This window comes from Pogona vitticeps, chromosome 3 (genome assembly GCF_051106095.1).
Source record: "Pogona vitticeps strain Pit_001003342236 chromosome 3, PviZW2.1, whole genome shotgun sequence".
NCBI classification, from domain to species: domain Eukaryota; kingdom Metazoa; phylum Chordata; class Lepidosauria; order Squamata; family Agamidae; genus Pogona; species Pogona vitticeps.
Window position 1 is genome coordinate 259,222,865 of NC_135785.1, and position 20,647 is coordinate 259,243,511.

The 20,647-nt window shown below is 42.9% G+C and overlaps 2 long non-coding RNA genes across 3 annotated transcripts in view; one reads left to right on the forward strand and one right to left on the reverse strand.

Moving 5' to 3' along the window:
* The window catches only part of LOC144588098 (uncharacterized), a 689,650-nt gene that overhangs the window by 661,424 nt on the left and 7,579 nt on the right, over positions 1 to 20,647 (forward strand). The window lies entirely within an intron of this gene.
* On the reverse strand, positions 1,462 to 17,588 carry LOC144588100 (uncharacterized). The gene is made up of 2 exons (XR_013543446.1): positions 4,840 to 17,588; positions 1,462 to 2,781 (listed from the first exon to the last, which is right to left on the reverse strand). It is a non-coding gene; the product is annotated as an uncharacterized LOC144588100 (long non-coding RNA).

Here is a 20,647-nt window from a genome sequence, read left to right on the forward strand (position 1 = left end):
TTACCCAATTTACCAACCCCGAAAGGATGGAAGGCTGGGTCAACCTTAAGCCAGCTGCCTGAGTCCATTGGGATTCAAACTCAGATTGGGAGCAGAGTCTCTACTGCAGTCCTGCAGTTTAACCACTGCTCCGCAAGACTCCTAATAACACAAGTACAAAACGTTGGGTCGTTTTTGCTGCAATCGATTAGAAATGACCGCGGTTACCTTACTCGTTTGAACCTGGCTAACTCCCAAGGCTTTGGCTCAAACTTCTTGTTCTTAGAATTTGGGGATCCTTCTTGCTTTCCACTCTTCATCAAAGGCCCAGGCATCATCCAATTGTATAGGGATGGCGCCCTGAAAAAAAAGAAGCCAATTCCAGTTGCTTTTGTAGACTGGAATGGTGCATAAGGGATTGAGGTCTGAAGTATGTAAACACGGGAGAACATGGTATGGGAAGATGTTAAGGTGTGCATGGTTGAGAAATGGTAATGAAAATGAATGTATGAATGTGACAGCCGGGCAAGGTGTGAATGGTAACATTGGGGTTAAACAGGGGGTGGAATCTGAAAGATGATATTTGTAAGCTGCCCTGACTAGGGGGGCAGGGTAGAAATCTAATTAATTAATTAATTAATTAATTAATTAATTAATTAATTAAGGAAGGAAGGAAGGAAGGAAGGAAGGAAGGAAGGAAGGAAGGAAGGAAGACAGGTATTAACCCACAGTATTGGTGATTTACATTTGCGTAATTAAAGAGGAAAGGAGAAAGCTCTGTTTGCGTACCTTTTCTACATAATTCAACTCACTGTTTTGTATTATTCATATAGACAACGATGTTTCCTTCCTGCCCGTCCTCCCACGTCAAACGCCCGTAGAAAATGCTTAAATTTCCTGATAGGATTAACTCTCTCTGTGTAAATGAAGAAACAAACCCCCTTCAGGAGCTGGAAACTCAGATGACAAATTTCAGTGAAGTAGGTCGCCAACCAGAGACTTTTAAAAGCGCGCTGAGAGAGAGCAGAATCATCGCTCAATAGTAGATCCTACCCCGAACCTTGTCCCGTCTCAGAATGAATCATATCCTGGAAAGAAACAGAAATTAATAGTTACAGTGGAAGAAGCGGGTCTTTTCAATGAAATGCTTGGGATTTGATAAAAGAGTTCAAAATGGCGCATCGGCCAATATTTCTTATTAGAGCTTGAGAAAGGCTGGTCTACAGCTCCCAGAACCGGCCAGCTGGCATGTGGCATTGTGGGAATCATCCTTGAAAAAGCTAACTTTTCCAAGGGATTCTCTAGAATTGAAATATGAAAGAGTCTGAATATGGTTACGATATTCCCCGGCTTTCCAACCTCTTTCTCTTCGATGCACACTTAACGGTTGGTGGGAGAGAGACGTATTAAAAAATAGCTCTTTCAAGTAGTTCCTGGTTAAAAAAAACTAATACTTTTTTTAAAATTTATTTTATTATATAACAAACAAACAGATAGGAAAATACGGGGGAGGGGAAACACGCCACGCAAAACATACACAGGGAAGTGTTTACAATAATACAATATCTAATATAATCTTGACCCCATAACTGTGTTACAGTACTAAAATCCAGAACCTATGTTATATTCTCTATTAATATTTGCTTCTGGGCTCAATCATAAGACATTTTCCAGCTTTCTTTAACATATCTTCTCGAGTTCTCACACACTGCCTCTGATAAGCTATCCCATTTTTGAGCCCAGATCAACCTTATAGCTATAAATATTTGCAACAACATTTTCTTTTATCTCTCTCTTTTAAATCAACAATTTCTGGCATTATATTCAGCAAGAGCATTTCTGGTTTAAAGGTTATTTTAAATTGTGTAATTTCTTGTATAATATCTTTTTTTATCCGTCTCCAAAATTATTTTACTCTGTCACATATCCATCACCTATGCAAAAGAAAGTCCCAAGTTGCTGACACCATTTTTAGCATGAGTTGCTACCTTGTTTCCCTGAAAATAAGACCTAACCTGAAAATAAGCCCTAGTATGATTTTTCAGGATGCTTGTCATAGAAGCCCTACCCCAAAAATAAGCCCCAGCTAAGTCAAACCCTGCCCTCCACCATTGTGCAGCAACCATAAGAAGTTGACATTACTGTATTTGAATACATGTAGATTGTTGCACATGAATAAAATAAAGCATCCCCTGAAAATAAGCCCTAATGGGTTTTTTGAAGCAAAAATTAATATAAGACCCTGTCTTATTTTCAGGGAAATATGGTAATCTCTAACACCCTTTTTGCCAGATTTTAAATGCCATCTATAGAACATTTTTAAAACATTTTCTCTCAGGTTTACAGATTTAATCTATCTATAGCTATCATACCACATTCGAATCCAATCATCTATGTCTATATTATAGTCAAAATTTTGTACCCATTTCATCATCATTGCTTTCAACCTTTTGTCCTCTAAATTATCTTCTAACAAAAAAATTTCCTCTCTCCTTCCCTAAAGCATATCCTTAACCACTACCCCCTAACATTTTTATATGAACTTGGACAGAACTTAGAAACATTACTATTTTGGACACTAACTCCAGACTCCCCGTGCCAGCTTGACCAGTGGCAATGAAATTCTGGGAGCTTCTGGCCTTCAAAGTAACTTGTTTCATTTTCTTTGGATAAGCACAGTGTTTCCCAAACTTTTTTCAACTTGCAGCTCCCTTGAATTACTGGCTGCTGGCCATGACTTCCCGTAACAGTAGGACTACCGTATCCATGGAATCAGTAGCCGTATTTTCAGTTATCCACTGCCTGAAAAAATAAGTGAATAAATAAATGAATAGAGGAATATGCCTGTCCAATGTGTATTATCAGGACTTGCCACTAGATGGAACCAGAAACTCTGCTATGTACTGGTGGCTTAATGGAAACATGCTCCGCCTGACTTCTGCTAGGGAAACAGCTTCCAAGTAAAATGGAGAAGCTGCATTGGGGGGGGGGGTGAGGTCAGGGAAGGCTCCCTTGTGAACAGGAGGGCACGAAACCCAGTCCTTTGGTAATACTGGACCAGGGTTCCTCTCTGCACCATGCACAGACACCAGAGAAAGTGATTGAATTGATTAGGCACCCTTCAGTCTCGAAAGACTATGGTCGCATGCTCTGTATGGAGGACTTGGAACAGTGTCTAGTGTGGATGAGAAGGCCAATTTAAGAGTGACAATCTCTTCCACACTGAAGACAAACACAATGTGTCCCCCGTCTAGCTCCCTGGTTTTGCTGGTTTCAGGTCTGCCTCTTTGCCTCGGCCTGCTGGACAAGGGACTCTTCAAATTGGGAGAGGCCACGATGCACCGCCTGCCTCCAGGCTGAATGCTCAGATGTCAAGGTTTCCCATCGGTTGAGGTCCATTCCTAAGGCCTTCAGATCCTGCTTGCAGATCTCCTTGTATCGCAGCTGGGGTCTCCCTCTGGGACGATTTCCGTGCACTAATTCTCCATACAGGAGATCTTTTGGAATCCAACCATCAGCCATTCTCACAACCAGAGAAACTGCAAGTTAGGTTATTTGGGGGAGAAGGGAAGAGGGGGGAAGAATTAGAGGATTCTGTGGTGCCCCTGGGTGGGTTTTCTGACACCCTATGGCACCACAGTGCACGCTTTGGGAAACACTGGGGTAGCAGTTTTAGCCCCTGTTTAGAGTCACCGAATAGACAACAGTCTCCCTTGGGAATATTATGAAAGACATCTGATTTTCTGCACAGTGTGGAGCTATGAAAGACATGGAGTTTAGCTCTCCATAAAAGACAACATCCTGTTATTGTTTCCAAGGTATAACCGACAGCCAGTGTGGATGAGTGTTTATAATGTCAGAGTCTAACTGTTAACTCTTTTATGCATCAAAATAACACATTGGAGGAGGGTGGCCATGGACGCTCGACTGCACTCATCACTGATGGTGGCCAAGGGCTAGGGGGAGAATATTGGCCAGTGTCTGTGACACCACTTGGTGGATAAGGATTGGCCATTTATTTCATCAACTTATATTCTGCCTTTCCTCATAAGTCTTTGGGATAGCTAGGCGTGTACATAAAAATCTACTGTTATAATCCTAGGTTATACCTACGTTTAAAAAATCACAAATGTCAAATTTGTAAAATAATACATAATTCATTGCAAATGTCTGCTAAAATGCAAGAAAAAACAATAGAAACCTGTAGCTGTAAAAGGCAAACCAAACATATGCTTTTTCCCAGGAACTGGTAGAAGTAAAGATGCTTTGAAATGATGCTTGACAGAAAAAGGAGGTGTAACAGTTGACTCTCTGATAACGGGAAATTACACAGTGAGGTTGATGTAAGACCTGCCATGTGTGGGGGCCCTATAACACTCTTTAGCTGATTCCTACCTTATTAAAACCCAAAGTCCCAAATTCAAATCCTCACTCAACCATGACGTGGAGGCCAACACATGCGATTCCCATTTACCTCACAGGGTTGTGGTAAGGAGAAAGTGAAGGAACAGTACAAGTTGAAAACATCAGACACTGCTGCACATTTGTAAACATTTTCCTTCAAACGGCGAGGTCTAAAATGTATTCCTTTTAAAAAAGATAGAGTCAAAGGAAAGTAGAAGGCATTTATATAACAAGTGGAAACAAACGAGATAAATGGTAAAGGGAAAAAGGCAGAATTGAGGGGAAGACGAGTGTTTTGTTTCTTAGAAAGTCTCCGATGTACTCTAAAGATATATCTATATCTATATATGGGGATATTTTTTTTCTCAATAAGCTCTTGATTAAAAAAAAAAACAGCTCCATAGCTCCTTGAAGGAATTGTTTGTTTATAAGCTAGCACTTCGCACGGATACTTACCTGACAACTTTTTATCTCCCTTCTTATGATATATATGCAGCTCTTCCTTTTTTGCAGTCCTATCGGTTGCTTGTCTTCCCCCAAGGAACTCCGCTACTTCAAGAGGCTTTGGTGTGATCAAACTGATGTCACGACAGTCTCACTTCAGTTTTTGCACATTTCCATCAATCTTTGCAGTGTTCAGATCTCTGGCGTCTCAGCGCTCTCTCTCTCTCTCGCTCTCTCTCTCTCTCTCTCTCTCTCTGTGTGTGTGTGTGTGTGTTGTCTCAGTTGCTAGCATTGACCACCACGCTGGCTACCATCATGGTATATTTTCACTTTATCTCCCACTGTGTGGATTAGCTTCTTCTATCAAGGCCCAACCTTGTCTCTCTCTGTCCGTGTGCCTGGCTTGTGGCTCTTTGTTTGAAGACCTGGGGTGCAATCTCCAATTCACAGCTGCCTGAGCTGTCAAACAAGCACTCAAATGCCGCCTGCATCTTTCTCGATGTATATCTAAGAAAGACGTTCTAGATGAAATCCATCTTGTCACTAACTTTTGGGCATTACTTTTAAGAGTAACTTTCCTGGCAAAATCCATCTTGCCATGAAAGTTTTGGACTTGGTTCTTCACACTGATACAAGCCTGATGAAGTGGCCTTGATCCACGAAAGTTCATGTGTTGCATGATGATTCTTTAGTGATCTATAAAGGCATTACCTACTCTTACTTTTGCATTTAATCTTATCTCTGGTGCTACTTACCCAAGAAACCCATTTCCTGCCTTTTCCATGTTTACCCACTATCTTCACTTAAATGATGTGCTGCAACATATATTATATTTGTCCTGACAACATATGTGTTCCAAGTTATGACCGCTTGAATTCCTTAATAATCAGCCTTATTTCTCTCTGTTTTCCTATCTGAAGAAGCACCTCTTCATTCTTTATTCTGTTCGTCCTTGGGATGCAAAAGATTCTTCTGTATCTCTTCATTTCAAATGCATTTATTCTATAAAGAGGTGGCTCCTAACCTTGAGTAACTCAGGTGTTCTTTCTTGGACTGCAACTCCCAGAAGCCTTCACCGCCAGCTGTGCTGATTGGGGTTTCTGGGAGTTGCAGTCCGAGAACATTCTGGGTCACCTATAAATCACTGCACTAGATCATCTCCTTATTAATAGTCCAAATCTTACATCCATGTGCCTCAGTTACACTTTAAAGTTCAACAGGCTGAAAAAAAATTGCTATTTTTGGGGGGCACTGTAGAAAATTTAAAGAATGCTTAAATCCAACTGGTCAGCCGTGCTTGCAGTGACAGGCTGGGACCTTGGAAAAGTAACTTAGCCAGGTTCTGAGGTAACTGGATATTTCTTTTCCTCAAAAGGACATTCCACTACTCTCATTTAGTGAATCGCTAAGTACCCATGTTTTGCTGTATGGCACGGCTTTACATTTCTAACGAGGATGTATTCCTTGATTGCTTGTGGTTAATTATTGGACTTATCTTCTTTCTCGTGTATCTTTTTCCTGATCCGTTACCACCATCTGGGCTGGGGAAGACTAAATGAGGAGAATGTTAAATACGGGACTAAGATTAATTAGTCTCTGGGGAAAGCTCATATTGCTTGGTGTAGATTTCTCACAGTTTCCACAGAGACATCTAGAAATGTAGCAAAGTTAGTGTCACCTCCAACCGAACATGGAAGAGTATTCTAGATAGAGTTATGTGTCGTTTCTAGTCAGGTTGTGGAGTCCAGAGTAAAGCGTGTAATCAGACAGTAGAATCCTAACGAACAACACCCTGAATGTCTTCTAAGTTTAAAGTGTTTGAGTTGAAAGTCACAATTCTGGTTAAATTTGTTTTGTTTTGCTTTCTTATTGTTGGCTGCCTTTCATACATGCAGAAAAAAGAAGAGATACTATCTAAAAAGATGTGTTGAGATATGCATTCATGAATCAGCAGTGTTGATCAGAGACAGTCACAAACCAGTAAATGAGCAGTTTGTAATGGTTTGTGGTTTGTCACTATTCACAAACCACAAATTTTCCAACGAAACGAATGTTTCCATGCTTCGTGCCATTTGGGACTTCCGGGAGCAGTAGAACGGCCCCTGCATGCGTTACAGACTCCAGACATGGAGCAAATCTTCAGCTGACTATCCTGCCCACCCCCTCCAGGTTTAGTGAAAATTGGATTTGGAATGCCTGAGTTGCCCCAAGAAAGTGCTCTTTAGCCAACCACGAAGTGTACGAATCACCAACACCAATAACAGTTTGGCATTTTGTTTCCCCGAAGTTCCCCCCAAATGAACCATGAAGTGGCCTAATGCATGGGTTGTTCTGCTTTGTGGTTTGTTTGATGCCCATCTTTAGGGCTGAGTTATTTTTTTGTTCTAAGAGATAGGATGAGATTCCTTGAGTGTAGTCCTAAATTCTCTGAGGTCTTGTGTGCCTTTTGCAATTTTAAAAGGTACCTTATACCAAATATTAGACCAGTTAGATGACATTTTCCAGAATATCACACCAGGAAAATTCAAGGAACAGTCATCAAAACAAGAACCCAACCCAGCCCAAACTTTTTCCCCAGTTTCTGTCTGGAACCCTGTTGGTTATGCCAGCCAATGTTAATGTCTGTGCTATAACTTTCAGCAGTAGGTTGCTGCATGTTGAGAGATCCGCATTAGCATTTTTTAAAATCACATCCACCAAGTTGCCACTGAATGCACTGGTGGCATTATGCCAGTGGACAGATACAGTAGGATTTTGGTGACATGAATCTTCATGGGTGACCTTCCAAGAGGTTAGAATGCCATCATTAGGCACATCAGCTGGTCTGGGTTGGGCCGGTCAACCGTCATCTCAGGGACGTTTTCTGAGTTAGAATCCTCTTCATTCAGGGGGTTAGCCAGAAAGAACGGCGGCGGTTCTAACTTGGTGATATTCATTTTGGAAATAGCTCACCGCAGGCCTGAGCGAACAGCTCCATGTGTTTCATAAGCCACATGATGGAGGTGTTACCATTTGTAATGTATCCATCATTTGACCTTCGGTTTAGCTCCTGTCTCCCCTCAAATGTGCCATTTACGAATGTAGTCATCAAGTCATTGCTGACTCCTGTGAAGGAGAAAGAATGCAGATGCAGCAGGGTTAATCAACCCAGGCGGAGGTTAATGTGACTGATGAAATCTATGTCTTTTAAGGAGGAACATTTTGATTGATGGTTGAAGAGCAGAGAATGTTCCTTAAGGCTCCTGAAACTCTCCCAGTTTCTGTGCATTAAGCTCGTATTTTCCGTCAGAAATGCCGCTACTAAGAATTTTGTTAGAAAAAGAGGGAGTGTGGGCAAACACACGCACACACACACACACTCCTCCGCTGTGCATTCTGATAAACACATTTATCTGAATAGGTGCAGCCCTAAGTGGGAAGTCCATATAGACACACGATCGTAGCTGGGGCTGGCGTGTACCTGTTTTGAGGTGTCCGTTTTCTGCCATATACATAAGGAGCAGTGGGCACAGGATCAAATATCACACAGACTGGGAAGGAGGGCATGTCCGTGTCTGGAAAATAATTTGGAAGAGTGATGTCTGGCTGAGACTGGCTGCCTTTCCAAGAAGGGACCCGCTAATGCAAAAGCAGAGATGAGAACGTGGTGTATTTAATTTGACTTCATCTATAAGCCCTAGGAGGAAGAAAGACTGAAAGAACTGGGCACGTTCAGCCTTGAGAAAAGAAGACTGACGGGAGATAGGAAAGCACTTTTCAAAGACTTGAAAGGGAGTCCTACAGAGGAGGGGCAGGATCTGTTCTTGATCATCCATGAGCACAAGACCACATAATGGGCTCAGGCTACAGGAAGCCAGATTTGGGCTGAATATCAGGGAAAACTTCTTAACTGTTAGAGCAGTACAACAGTGGAACCTATGACCTTGGGAGGTGGTCAGCACTTCAGTGCTGGAAGGCCTTCAAGAGAAAATTGGATAATATCCATCAGATCTCCTTTGATTTGGATTCCCGCCTTGAGCAGGAGGTTAGACTCAGTGCCTTGTAGGACCCTGCCTACTCAATGATTCTATGATTTTATGTTGACAAATTTTCCAGAAATTCATAGCTAGCATGGCAACATTTAGTGGCAGTAGTCATGCTGGCTGTGAGATTCTGGCAACTGTCATCCAACCTCGACTTCCAAATGTTACCTGTCTCTCGCCAAGATTGGGGACTTTCTTTTAGCTCATGCTCCAGATTCCATTTCAGAGGGGTGCGTCCTAGTTACATTTAGTGGACCCAGAAGGATAACATGGGGAACAAAAGTGCTAGCATATTTTAATGCCACAAATGATAGTTCCAAACGGGAGGCCAGAGGTCTGGACTGGGATCCTAGGAAGACCCAGATTCTCCCCGGAACCACATCTTAACAACTTTATTGCATCATGCATGATCCTCCAAGGGTTTTGGATTTTGACCCCCCCAAAAGCCTTTCCTGTCATGGTCAATGATAAAGGATTATGAGAGCTTTAGCCTTAAAACATCTGGATGGCCAATGATTTTCCATGCGTGCCCTGCACAGTAACATGGTCCTTGAGGATTACATCATCAGGACATTGATGTATACTTTGTGGAGAAAGACTGTGCCAAAATTGCCCGTTCGAGGTGGACATCTGGGAATCTTCCTGTGAGCTGGAAACTCTTGCACAGATAGAGGGGAAGACACAGATAGAGATGGACCCATTGTGAATCTGCAGTGGAAAAGCGTTTGGCATCTTGATCTTGTGTGATGACCAAGTTCTTTCAAGGGAGTTGGTGAATCTTCTAGGAGCTGTAAAACTGTGCAAAGATAGCTGGTCTTGATGGCAACGTCTCTTCACTTCCGTTCCGTTATTGTGCCCATGGCTGGTTTGTATCCTGGAGCAAAGAGAGCCTATGGTAGACCAAGGAGTGTGTTGTTAACAACGGCCTCAGATCCCCTTGAAAGATGCCGCATGCTTGAGAGGCAAACATCCCGTGTCTCTCAAAGGAACAAAGGAGTTCCTTAACTAGAAAGCTTGCATAGAGAATTCTGTCCTTTTTTCGATTAGCCCAATCAATGTACAGTGGTACCTTGACTTACAAACGTCCCTTTGAGTTACGAACAGCTCCGTTCGCAAAAAGGTGCTTCAACCTGTGAACGGAGTCTCAAATTATGAACCAAAAAAGAAACAAGAAAAACCCCTTCCTGCCCTTTTTTTGACCTAAGTTCACTTTAGGTCAAAAGAAAAAAAAACCACCCCTAGTGGTAGAGTACGGATTAACCGGCTTTGCATTCGTGCCTATGGGAACTAATGCCTCTACCTACGAACAGCGCCTCGACATACAAACAAAAACTAGCAGATACGGATTAAATGGTTTTCAATGCATTCCTACGGGAAAGTTTGCCTCGATTTACGAACTTTTCAACGTAAGAACGCCATTCCAATACGGATTAAGTTCGTAAATTGAGGAACCACTGTATCAGTGTTGATTTTGAAAACATCCTCTCTTTCTCAAGTTGTCTATAGGTTTACAATCTGACACACCAAAGAATTGGAGCAGCTCACATCCTTCCTTCTATGCTCTACCTCATGCTTCTGAATTTCTACAGCCGCTCCTCTTCCCTTCATTTTTGCACCTCTTCCTGCCCTGTGTAATAACGATCACAGCCGTCAAATAAACTTGTTTCATTTTTCAATTCCGTGAGACGGCTTGGCTAATATCGGTGGGCTCAAGCTACCTGCTGACTGATTTATGGGAGCCATGAGATTCCTTAGGAAATGGAGTAGAGCTTTTTTCCACCCATGTGTGTTATGACACTGGCCAGTGCAATGTCTGTTTCTGACCCCCTAAAATTCCTGGGCTTACATTCTGCTGAATAAAATATGACAAGCCCCCCGACTGCTTACTCTCTACCCAAAGTCTGACTCTAATTTGTGTCCAACTGGGTAGAACGTGACGATGATTTACAGCCTGTTCTTGAAATAACATATCAAGAAGTATGTGACTGTATACCGTCTTATGACATACCATTACAAACCAACAGGGGCCATAATCTGACACTGCAGTAACTGCTTAAGTTTGTTGAATTCTTGGGCGGTTTTGCACTTAGCTATGTCTGGGAGCAGAGCCCTTGGCAGATCAGGCCCTAAGGTTTCCAACAGATGAAGCCCTTCAACAACTGATATGTTGTTATATTCAAAGGCATCTTGTTTATTCATCAGTGACTTGGTGACACTTCAGATCATCACCATGGGCAAGCGCTGCAGGCGATTGCTGGAGGTTTCTGGGATTTGCAGTCCAAAAAAAGTAACTTGCAAGCACTTCCCATTGATTCAGTTGGACTTCCTTCTTGAGAACTGCAGAACTAGAACAGTTTTTGACAGAATGCTTTTGTTACAAATGAATTTTTATTGAAGGTTTGTTGCTTACAAGAATAGCCATCCAGAGTCCCTGTAGTTTGAATCAGACACCCTGTCAGATCAGGTGCTAAAGTCTTGCTCAAGATTTGGTTTGTTTTTTCCAAAATGCCAAGAGCTTCACTTGTAAAGGAAAGTCAGAAACGCTGGTTGCATTTTTCCTCCATCTTTTCAAAACATGTTGATGGAAATCCCTGCTTGTAAAATCCTGGCAGCCAAAGGACATTGGAAATCCAGAACTATTATCCTCGTCTTGCAAAAAAAAGGTGAGGCGTTTCGTGGCACTGTCGAAAGCAAAATGAGAAAGATCTTTGGCGCAAATTATGCAAATCTGTGCAAATGACACAAATTTCCCAAGGTCACAGTGGCTGCTGTTCCGCTGCATGGATGTTCAAGGATCAGAAAACCCAAAAGGGGTTGCTTGTATCTTCGTTGTCCATTAGGCAGTTGTTTTGCACTTGTCGGGGTGTAGTCCTTTCCTCCACTACTTTTAATTTTTATTTCTGCAAATTTAACCTAAAAACCAAAATTAAATTGAACTAACAAAAACAAAAACCCAATCAAAAACAGAGCAGAAAAATGGTAAATGCAGTAATGTTAGCACTCACTATAAAAGACCATTATAAATTTACCATTTAGTTTCTCTGCATATGCCCTATATTGTGCATAGAAATCACTCAATTATTCTTGGAAGAGAGAACCAAAAAATGATCTTTAAAATGTTCTCCCTGTTGTTTGAGTTTATAGAAAGATTTTGTATCTTTTTCACATATTGGCACTTTGTTGGTGATCAGCTCATTTGAGACTTTTTTTTTTGCACAAAAAATGTGCATTTTGTGTAGAAATTATTGGGGTTTCTTCTCTTTTTTTTGCACAACCCCCCCCCAATGCATTGTGCAAAATATAGAAGAACCACTTAGCAGTTCTCCATTTTTGGACACAGTGTCTCAGTGTATCCGGAAATCCTTTTCCATCAAAAGCAAGAACGTGTGCGATTATTCATGATGGCCTTAGTTGTGCATATGTGCTTAACTTCTCTCAAAGAGTAGTTTGCAAAGAAGCAGGTTGTGGCGAATTATGAGAACAATTCATACTCTTTGTGATCCTTCAGCCTGAAGATGCAGTGTCTTCGGGGGGGCCTTGAAAATTCCTTATCAAAATACCTTGTCCAATCAAGAAAGCCTAAATCAAAGAGAATGAAGAATTGATATAGTCTTTGTTTACATCCCTCGCAAAGACTTTGAGACAATGTGTGCGATACCCCTCACCCCTTCTTTCTTCACAGTCGTTTGAAGTATATTTAATGGAGGTGAAGAGAGAGATTGTTCTGCAGAATTTCACAGAACTATAGAAATATCCTCTTACTCCTCTCTGGTCGGAGTATCCAACATTCCAGTCATTTGCTTTCAAGTTGTAAAAGATTAGAGGTAATCCAGACTTTTATGTGATATCTCTTAAAGACTTCCCTCTTGAAGACAAAGATATGCATGAGCTTTTCAGGTGCTCTGTAGCCCTGAACATCTTGTTCTAACAGAGCAGGAAATGTTATTAAAGACCCTGACTTGCGTTAGCCAGCCTACAAAATAGACAGGGTTTTTCTATTTTGTACCAAACTTTCCCCTGTTATCAGTCCAATTGCTGGTGTATCACCTTTCATGCCAAGACCTGCCTCTGTTGCATATCTTGTAGACCAGCCTGACTACAAAGTCCATGATGCAGTGCAAAACATACCTGAACAGGAAACAACTTTGACAAATTCTGATGCACTTTCTCCCCCCCCCCCCCCCCCCGGACAGAAAGAAAATTCAGTTTCCAAGGATAGTCAGACAATCCTGTCTTATGTTTCCATAGTACTGCTAAATTAAAGACAGGTTTCTCCAGGTCTGGGTGGGAAATCAGCGTGGCCCTTGTTAAAACCACATTTCTCCAATTACATCTTGTAATAGGGTCCCCATTGTGTCTGCCTAGTCAGTGGGCTGAAGAAGATTAAATAGAAACTCTGAAAGCATGTGCCAGATATTAAGATAATATGGAATTACTGTACATAAAAATGTATCTCCTTTGTCGCAGAGAAGGTTCTCTGCCCTTTGAAGTACCCATAGGTTAAATCCGTTCCCCCCCCTTCTCACAGAGAAAGGAAGAAATGCATACATTTGTGTGCAAAGAGAAAGAACCTATTTGGAAAGACAATGAGTGTATGTGTGTGTGCATTTTGAAGCCCAAGTTTCAGGTGAGATAAGAAAGGGTTGATCCCCAATGAAAGCTTGTTTCCCTGAGTAGGCCTTCAAATCCATCTGCCGAGATAAGAAAGATCAAAGCGTTTAAACACGTTGATCCGCGAACGGAGGAAATTTTCGTTACTAGCAAAGCAGAACAGCTAGCTAGTGGCTGGAATGTCTAAACTCACAGCAGGGGCTTAATGGGCTGTTGGGTGGGTCGAGTGTGCAAAATATGGGGTCTGAAATAAGACTTGGACCTTCTGTAGGGCCTTTTGATCCACAAGTGGGAAAACACGGTTCTGTTGCCTCTCCCCAGCCGCCACCCCCCTTTTTCCCCCCCTCAAAAATCCAGTAAGGAATTAATTGGCGTTGGTCTCAGGAAGGCTGGAAGGGAGGGTGGAATAAAAAAAGGACCCTTCTGCTTTTATTCAATTTGCATCACCCGGAATAAAGATCCTGTCAATTTGCTGAGGATTAGAGCGTGAGCTTTTGGCTCACATTAAATAATGAAATGAGGGGGGAATCGCTCGGAGTCAAACAGTAATGTTGTTTGTACAGCGCGTCGGAGCCTATGTGTGTGCCTGGGTGGTGGTCCTAGAGGAGGGGGCTTTGAAAACCAGAGAAAATGGAGGGAGAGCCATTCTTATCGATCACAACATCTGGGCCTACAAAAACATTGGTTGTTCCAGGGAAGGGCTGGCTGTACCAATAGGTAATAGTCGGTGATCATCTCAGGCTGCAGATATTTGATGCCGTGGCAGGACAGAAAAAAACAGAGTTCGATACTAACAGTACTTTTCTGCTTCCAGTGCTAAAATAGCCTGGCTAGTTTCAGTATTATGCACCTGGTGATGTAGTAGAAATTTTCAAAATTGTTATTTAAAATAAAGGGGAGCCATGTGGTCCATGCAAAAACATACAAATACAAATGCAATAGGCGGTACCTTTATAGGCCACTTAAAAATGGTCATACAACACTAAAGATCGCGTAGGGTATGATGATTTCTAAGTAGTCTATAAAGGTATCGCTTAGTGCATTTCTATTCCAGAATTTACGTGCTCATTGTGACACTCCCATAGCCACTCTCTCCCATGAGAGTTTAGACATGCGGGCTGCTAGATGGGTGCTAATCAACAATTAAGGAGAAGGTCTTGAGTAGACTTAATGGCTCTAAATTCCCCATTCAGGACCACACCACCATCAAATAATTTGTGTTACAACAGGCATAGCTTGCAAGACTATTGCTCTCCTGAGAAAACCCATTTTTCTCTGTGTTACTACTGAGAGGAAGGCGAATAAGCTTAAGTGGAAGGGGAAAGTCTGAGAAGGATGATAGATAATGGCATAGCCATAGAGAAAGTCTCAGGGGTTTGATCCCATGAGTCCTGGCTCTCTGACAACTCATAAGGCCTGGAACTGCATAGGGTTACATGGTCTCAGGTCAGTATCTGGAGTCAGAAAGAACTGCTGTGTTTCTCCGGACCTCTAGGCAAAAATACAACCATCTCTAGGAGAATAGTACTAAAGGAAGAGAGAAGTTTGGTGTTATTATGTGTGGAGGCTTTCAAACCTGTGCAGCCATCTGTTCTCTACTCCCAACAGATGCCAGAACTCACTGGCTCTGAGCAAAGACGTATGTTATATGTGTCACATTTCCATCACAAAAGCAACAGGGAGAAAGCTGGCAGGTTGCATGCGTTTGGGCCCATTTCACTGTTTAGAGCAAGGTGAAGCACCAGCATCTCAACCCCTGAGCCTTCTTTTTGAAGAAGAAAAAAATGTGGTCTAGAGATGAGCCTACCACAAATGCTAGCAGCATCATAAAGCTTCGAAAAGTTGACCATGTCCTTTATAGAGCTGTAGGTACGCTATAAAGGAAGCCAAAGCTTTATGTTTATATGAACTAAGCGAGGCTGTTAAGGAACAGGAGATTCTGGAGGTCGCTGATTCATAGGGTCACCGTGAGTTGGAAGTGACTTGACGGCAGCTAAGAACAAGGCATGGCATGGAGAACACAAGTCCTAGCAGGAATGATGGCAACAGCTTCTGGCATGATAAAAGTAGGAAAGCTCACTTCAGTTCAACGGGGCAGTTGTTAAGCTGTAGTGAGCAATTTTCATGTGACAGTAGCTAGGAAATGACAGCATATCTGAGGCACAGTTCTTTTGGCACACTAACATTGGCATGTATTTATCTATATAATTTTTTATATACATTACTACTATTAGTCTGCAATACAACTCAGCCCTCTGGCTAGAAAAATGTTGTACATAGTATTATTTAAGAAGGTCCCGCTGGAAATACACCTGTTCTCTTTTTATGCACACCCACAACATATTATTTTGCAATCTTTATGCAAGAACCTGCTTCCTATGACATCAAGAGCATGCAAAATGCAAAAATGCAAGTAGATAAACAGGTACCACCTCAGTGGGAAGGTAACAGCGTTCCATGTCTAGTCGTGTTGGCAACGTGACCACGGAAACTGTCTTCGGACAGACGCTGGCTCTACGGCTTGGAAACGGGGATGAACACCGCGCCCTAGAGTTGGACATGACTGGACTAAATGTCAAGGGGAACCTTTACCTTTATCTATGAAGGCTGCCTCAGGCAGCAGATTGTCTTGGGAAGCCTTGATGGTGGCTAATGTAGTTGTATTGGTGTGCTTAAGGTCAGCCCAGCTCCCAAATCCCTGTCCTTCTAGCCATTTTGACAGACACTTTACATGTTAAGCCTGTTTCCTGTTGCTAAGAGCCCTACTCTCCTGGAATACTGTATCTCATGTCTTACTTGGCATGCATTGCCCATCTGTGTACCAACTGGCAATGGTCTCCTGGCAAATTTTGTGGGTGCTTAGGCTGAGATAAAGCAATACCAGACACCAGGTCACTGGCATAGGAGAAGATAATGTGAACCAGTGAACCCAACACAGCGCTTTGGATGTTAACCTAGCTTTCTTGCTCATGGTATTCGTTTCAGTAGCCCTGTTAATGCAGCTGTTTGTTATGATTCCCATTTTGCAGGTAGGCAGGTGTATGCTGGAACAGTAGTGGCTTGATTGCAGTCACCAAGATAGTGTACAGTGGTGCCTCGATTTATGACCATAATCCATTCCAGAAGATGGACGTAACTCGAAATGGCCATAAATCATTTCCCGTAGGAATGCATTGAAATGCAATTAATCCATTCCGGACGAAGAAAAAAAATCACCAAAAAAATATCACTGCAAGACTCATTGGAAACATGATTAATCCCTTCCAGCCGAAGGAGGAGGGGAGAGAAAAGCAAACAAGTGTGCAAGACCCATCGGAAATGCACAGAAAACAAACGGAGCAGATCGGAAATGCACAGAGAACAAAGGAGGCAAGTCGGAAATGCAACTTGTCACCGTGTATGAGCCTACCTGGCTGTTAAAATCATGAGGAGAGGCCTTACTCTCAGTCCCACCACCTTTACAGGTGTATTTGGTGGAGACACAGGAGAGGGCCTTCTCTGTGGGTGCTCCCAGACTTTGGAACTCCCTCCCACTGGAAGCCAGACTAGCCCCATCTTTGCTCTCCCTCTCTGCAGGCAAACTTTCCCTGAGAGACTGGCTGTCTGAGTGTTGTTGTTTGATGAATTGTTGTGCCTTGAATGTGTTTTTGGTGTTGCTTTTGTTTGCTGTTTCTTAGAGGGGTACTTGTGTGATCCTTTTTAGTATTTGTATACTCACTGTTTTCTGCTTCCAGTATGGCCTTTTAATGGTGCAAGCTGCTCTGGGTCCTCATTAAGTGGAAAGGAGGGTAAAAAAATATTCTAATTAAATAAATAAAAGTTGGCTTTTAGACTGCAACTCTCAGAATCACAGGGATATATTTCTCTTTCTTTGCATATATTAATAGGGAAAACTCAGAGATTGTACCTCAAATGCTGTTCTGTTTGGACTCAGTTCATCTCTGGGTTGCCCTATAATCTGTTCCTCCTACCGTACTTTATTACTGACTCTGCTCCTGCTTATTTCTGTCTCTGGAAGCGTTTTTGTGACTGTATGTTCACAAAAGATGGAAAGAAATAATCTACTGTTAGAAGATAATGCCCACACTTTATGGATCTTGATGGATGGATGTGTTTCAGGTTTTAAAGGAATTTTTTTAACGCTTCATGTCAGATTTTAGCTTTGCAGAGATGTGTAAAGATGGGGGGTATTCATATACGAAGGCAAATATCCTCACACAGCTGGACGTCACGAGGGTCCGGCCCCCTAGGTAGTTTGCAGTCAGCTATCCACTCATCAGCCTAGCAGGGGGACTGGCAGGAGTGGCTAGCCGACCGTAAGCTCTGGAGCGATTGGAAGGGAGAGTGGAGCCGGTGGCGGCAGCGGACGTGTGAGTGGATGGACCGAGCCCGGGGGGGGGGGCAGACCTTTGTTACATCCAGCTGTGTGTGGGTATTCGTATATGAATATCCCCCATTTCTAGAGATGAGCATGGAAGATTATTACGTATTTAAAATGGTTTCTTTGGTTAAAGAAACTTGTTTTCTATGTTGAATTTGTTACACTTCACAAATGCACAAACACTATTGCAAGATGTGTGTGCCCATGCAGAGTCACAAACAAGATGGAGAACTATCCGGGCTAGAGATGGGCATGGACCACTGCTTTGGACGAACAGGTGTTCAGTGGTTCCCAGCCCACTTCCTGCCATGGTTACCTACTCAGAGGCAATGACCCGGGTTCCCTGCCTTGCATTCTCTGGGTGGTCCCTGCTCAGCTCTAATCAGGGCCATAATGAGGGTACGGCAATGGAGGCTTTGCCCCAGGATGCCGAATCGAAGGGCACATCTCTTCCCCTAGATTTTCAGGATTGACCCAGCAGCCGGTCAACTACTGTAGGAGAGACATGGATAGGAAGAAGAGAGGAAAGGTGGTTCATAGACCTAGTTGGGGAAGTAGAGGGAAGATGTGACGGGTTAAGCGTGCCAGGTAGCCAATCTGTCTCACGGCAAGCCGCCGGGCCTCTTTAAGATGGACGAGAGAGAGCTCAGCCAGGAGAAAAGGCGAGGGCACAGGGAAAGAGAGAGAGAAGATATCAGGGGAAGGTGCGGCAGGCTAATGCAGAATACACGTAAGGCAGCCAGGAGCCTGATAAAAAGGAGCGATGACAAGGCTTTAGGAGGTTGCTGGTTGATGGAAGAGGACGGAGAGGAAGGAGAAAGGTCCCGGGTTGATACTCCAGAGGAACGGCTGCTGTTGGATGCAGCCAGGAGAGCGACAGGACCTCCATCCTGCCTGAAGGACACTGGGTGACTGGCAGTGGAGCCTTCCAAGGTCATTATCTTGGATAGGCAAGGACCTGGGGGGGGGGGAGAGAATGGGCTGGTCCATTGAAACCTCTTTCAAGGACAATGCAAACCTTCTCTGAGCCAGGTGAAGTCCGACTCTGGCAGACTAGAACTGTGGAGACTCTCAGCGGGGTGAACTGATAATCCCACTAGGGGTGAAGGTACCCAAAGACCGGTGAATATCCCTTGACCGATATTCTAGGGAGGAGGGATTCCGCAAGCCCGTATTGCAACTGTGGATAAAGTGTCCACATGTTTGAACTCTGAAGTTGAGCGCGTGGCGTTTGGGCCAGGACACCTAGCAACAGCCAGCCTCGTAGCTCCGGAGGCTGACAGCATCTGCAGAAGGTCTTCCCAGGACAAGTCCCCTGGGCTGAATTGACAGGAAGTCAGCTCATTAACCTGTGACGGCTAGAATCCAGTTGTAAGTCATAACCGGAGCAGTCCCATTGAATCAATGGGAATTTGAGGGAACCAGCTCCTCAATATGTTCCAACAATCCAATGGACCTATTCTAGTTGTGTCTTACTATTGGATTTTAGCCATGGTGGGCTGATCTCTCTCTCTCTCTCTCTCTCTTCTCTGTTTCACACGCACGCACACACTTTTGATTCATTTTTTCAGCCTTGACAGTGCTTCTGTTCACCTGCAAAGGAGAGGAGATGCTGGCAAAACGTTCAGGACTGTAATTACTTTGTGTATTATTTTTGCGTCAAAGTTGATTTGAGGGCACTTGCCTCAAATGTCAAAATCGCTAGTTACAGCTCTGGGAAAGATATTGTTATGAAGTACAGTAAGCAAAACGAAAACAACAACAACGACATAAAAAAAAAACAACCAGCACAGCCTGTGACAATACCACCGGTGGGATTCTGAGCATTGCCCTCTCCCAGTTAACATTTGCCACCTCTTTGGTGCACCACAGAGTGGCACTTGTAACACCTTCTGTTATATAGAGAGAAGCGTGTTTATCTACAGAATCATGTGATGTTGAGTGTGGTAAGAAGGACATCTCTTTTTCTAAGTAGCACAATAAACATTAGTGTCTGTAAGAACATAGTGTACAGTCTATGCTGTGCTTGTAATGCATCCATTCCAGTGGTTTGAAGGCGTGGGTCATAAAAATGGAGGGTCCTTGAACATATCAGACAAAACAAAAGTACATTCTGGGACCTTAAAAACAAACACAGTTTGAATTTCTGAGGATCAGAATCCACTTCTTTAGACACAATGAAAAAAAAATGCAAGGAAATTGTACAGAAGTTCCTCCCCGCCAATGGTGGGACCCCCAGCTTTGCACAACTAGTCATATGACTGATCTCTGTTCACTGCCCTGCCCTGGGTCCCCATGCCAATGTTGAGGGATTCAACTTAGAAGATGGTTGTGGTACAAGCTATTGTTACACTACTGGTTGGCCATAGTAGGAACATAACTCTGGATTAGCTCCTCCAAGATGTCTCTTCCTTCGTTCTTCTTAAATGTATTCCACCCATAAACAAACCATTTTGCTTTGTGTAAAATGCAGTTTTGTTTGTAAATGAAAAGACATTCCTGTCAAAACATAAGAATACAGTACTAAAAGGAATAGCGTGCCCCCCCAAATATTTTCATTGGAATATTCTGAAAATATTCAAAGAAGACTGAAAAATCTTGAGGCCTGAAAGATATAGGGACGATGTAGGGAAGATATTCTGAGAGGCTGCATCACAGAAGGGGATATACTTGTATATGTAAGGATAGGCAGTACAAAACTGTCAGGATCTTGTTGCATAAATTATGCCTTTGGAAGGATAATATCATCCCTGGCAGGGGGAGATGTGTTTATAACTATTCATTCATTCATTCTGCCCAACTAGAG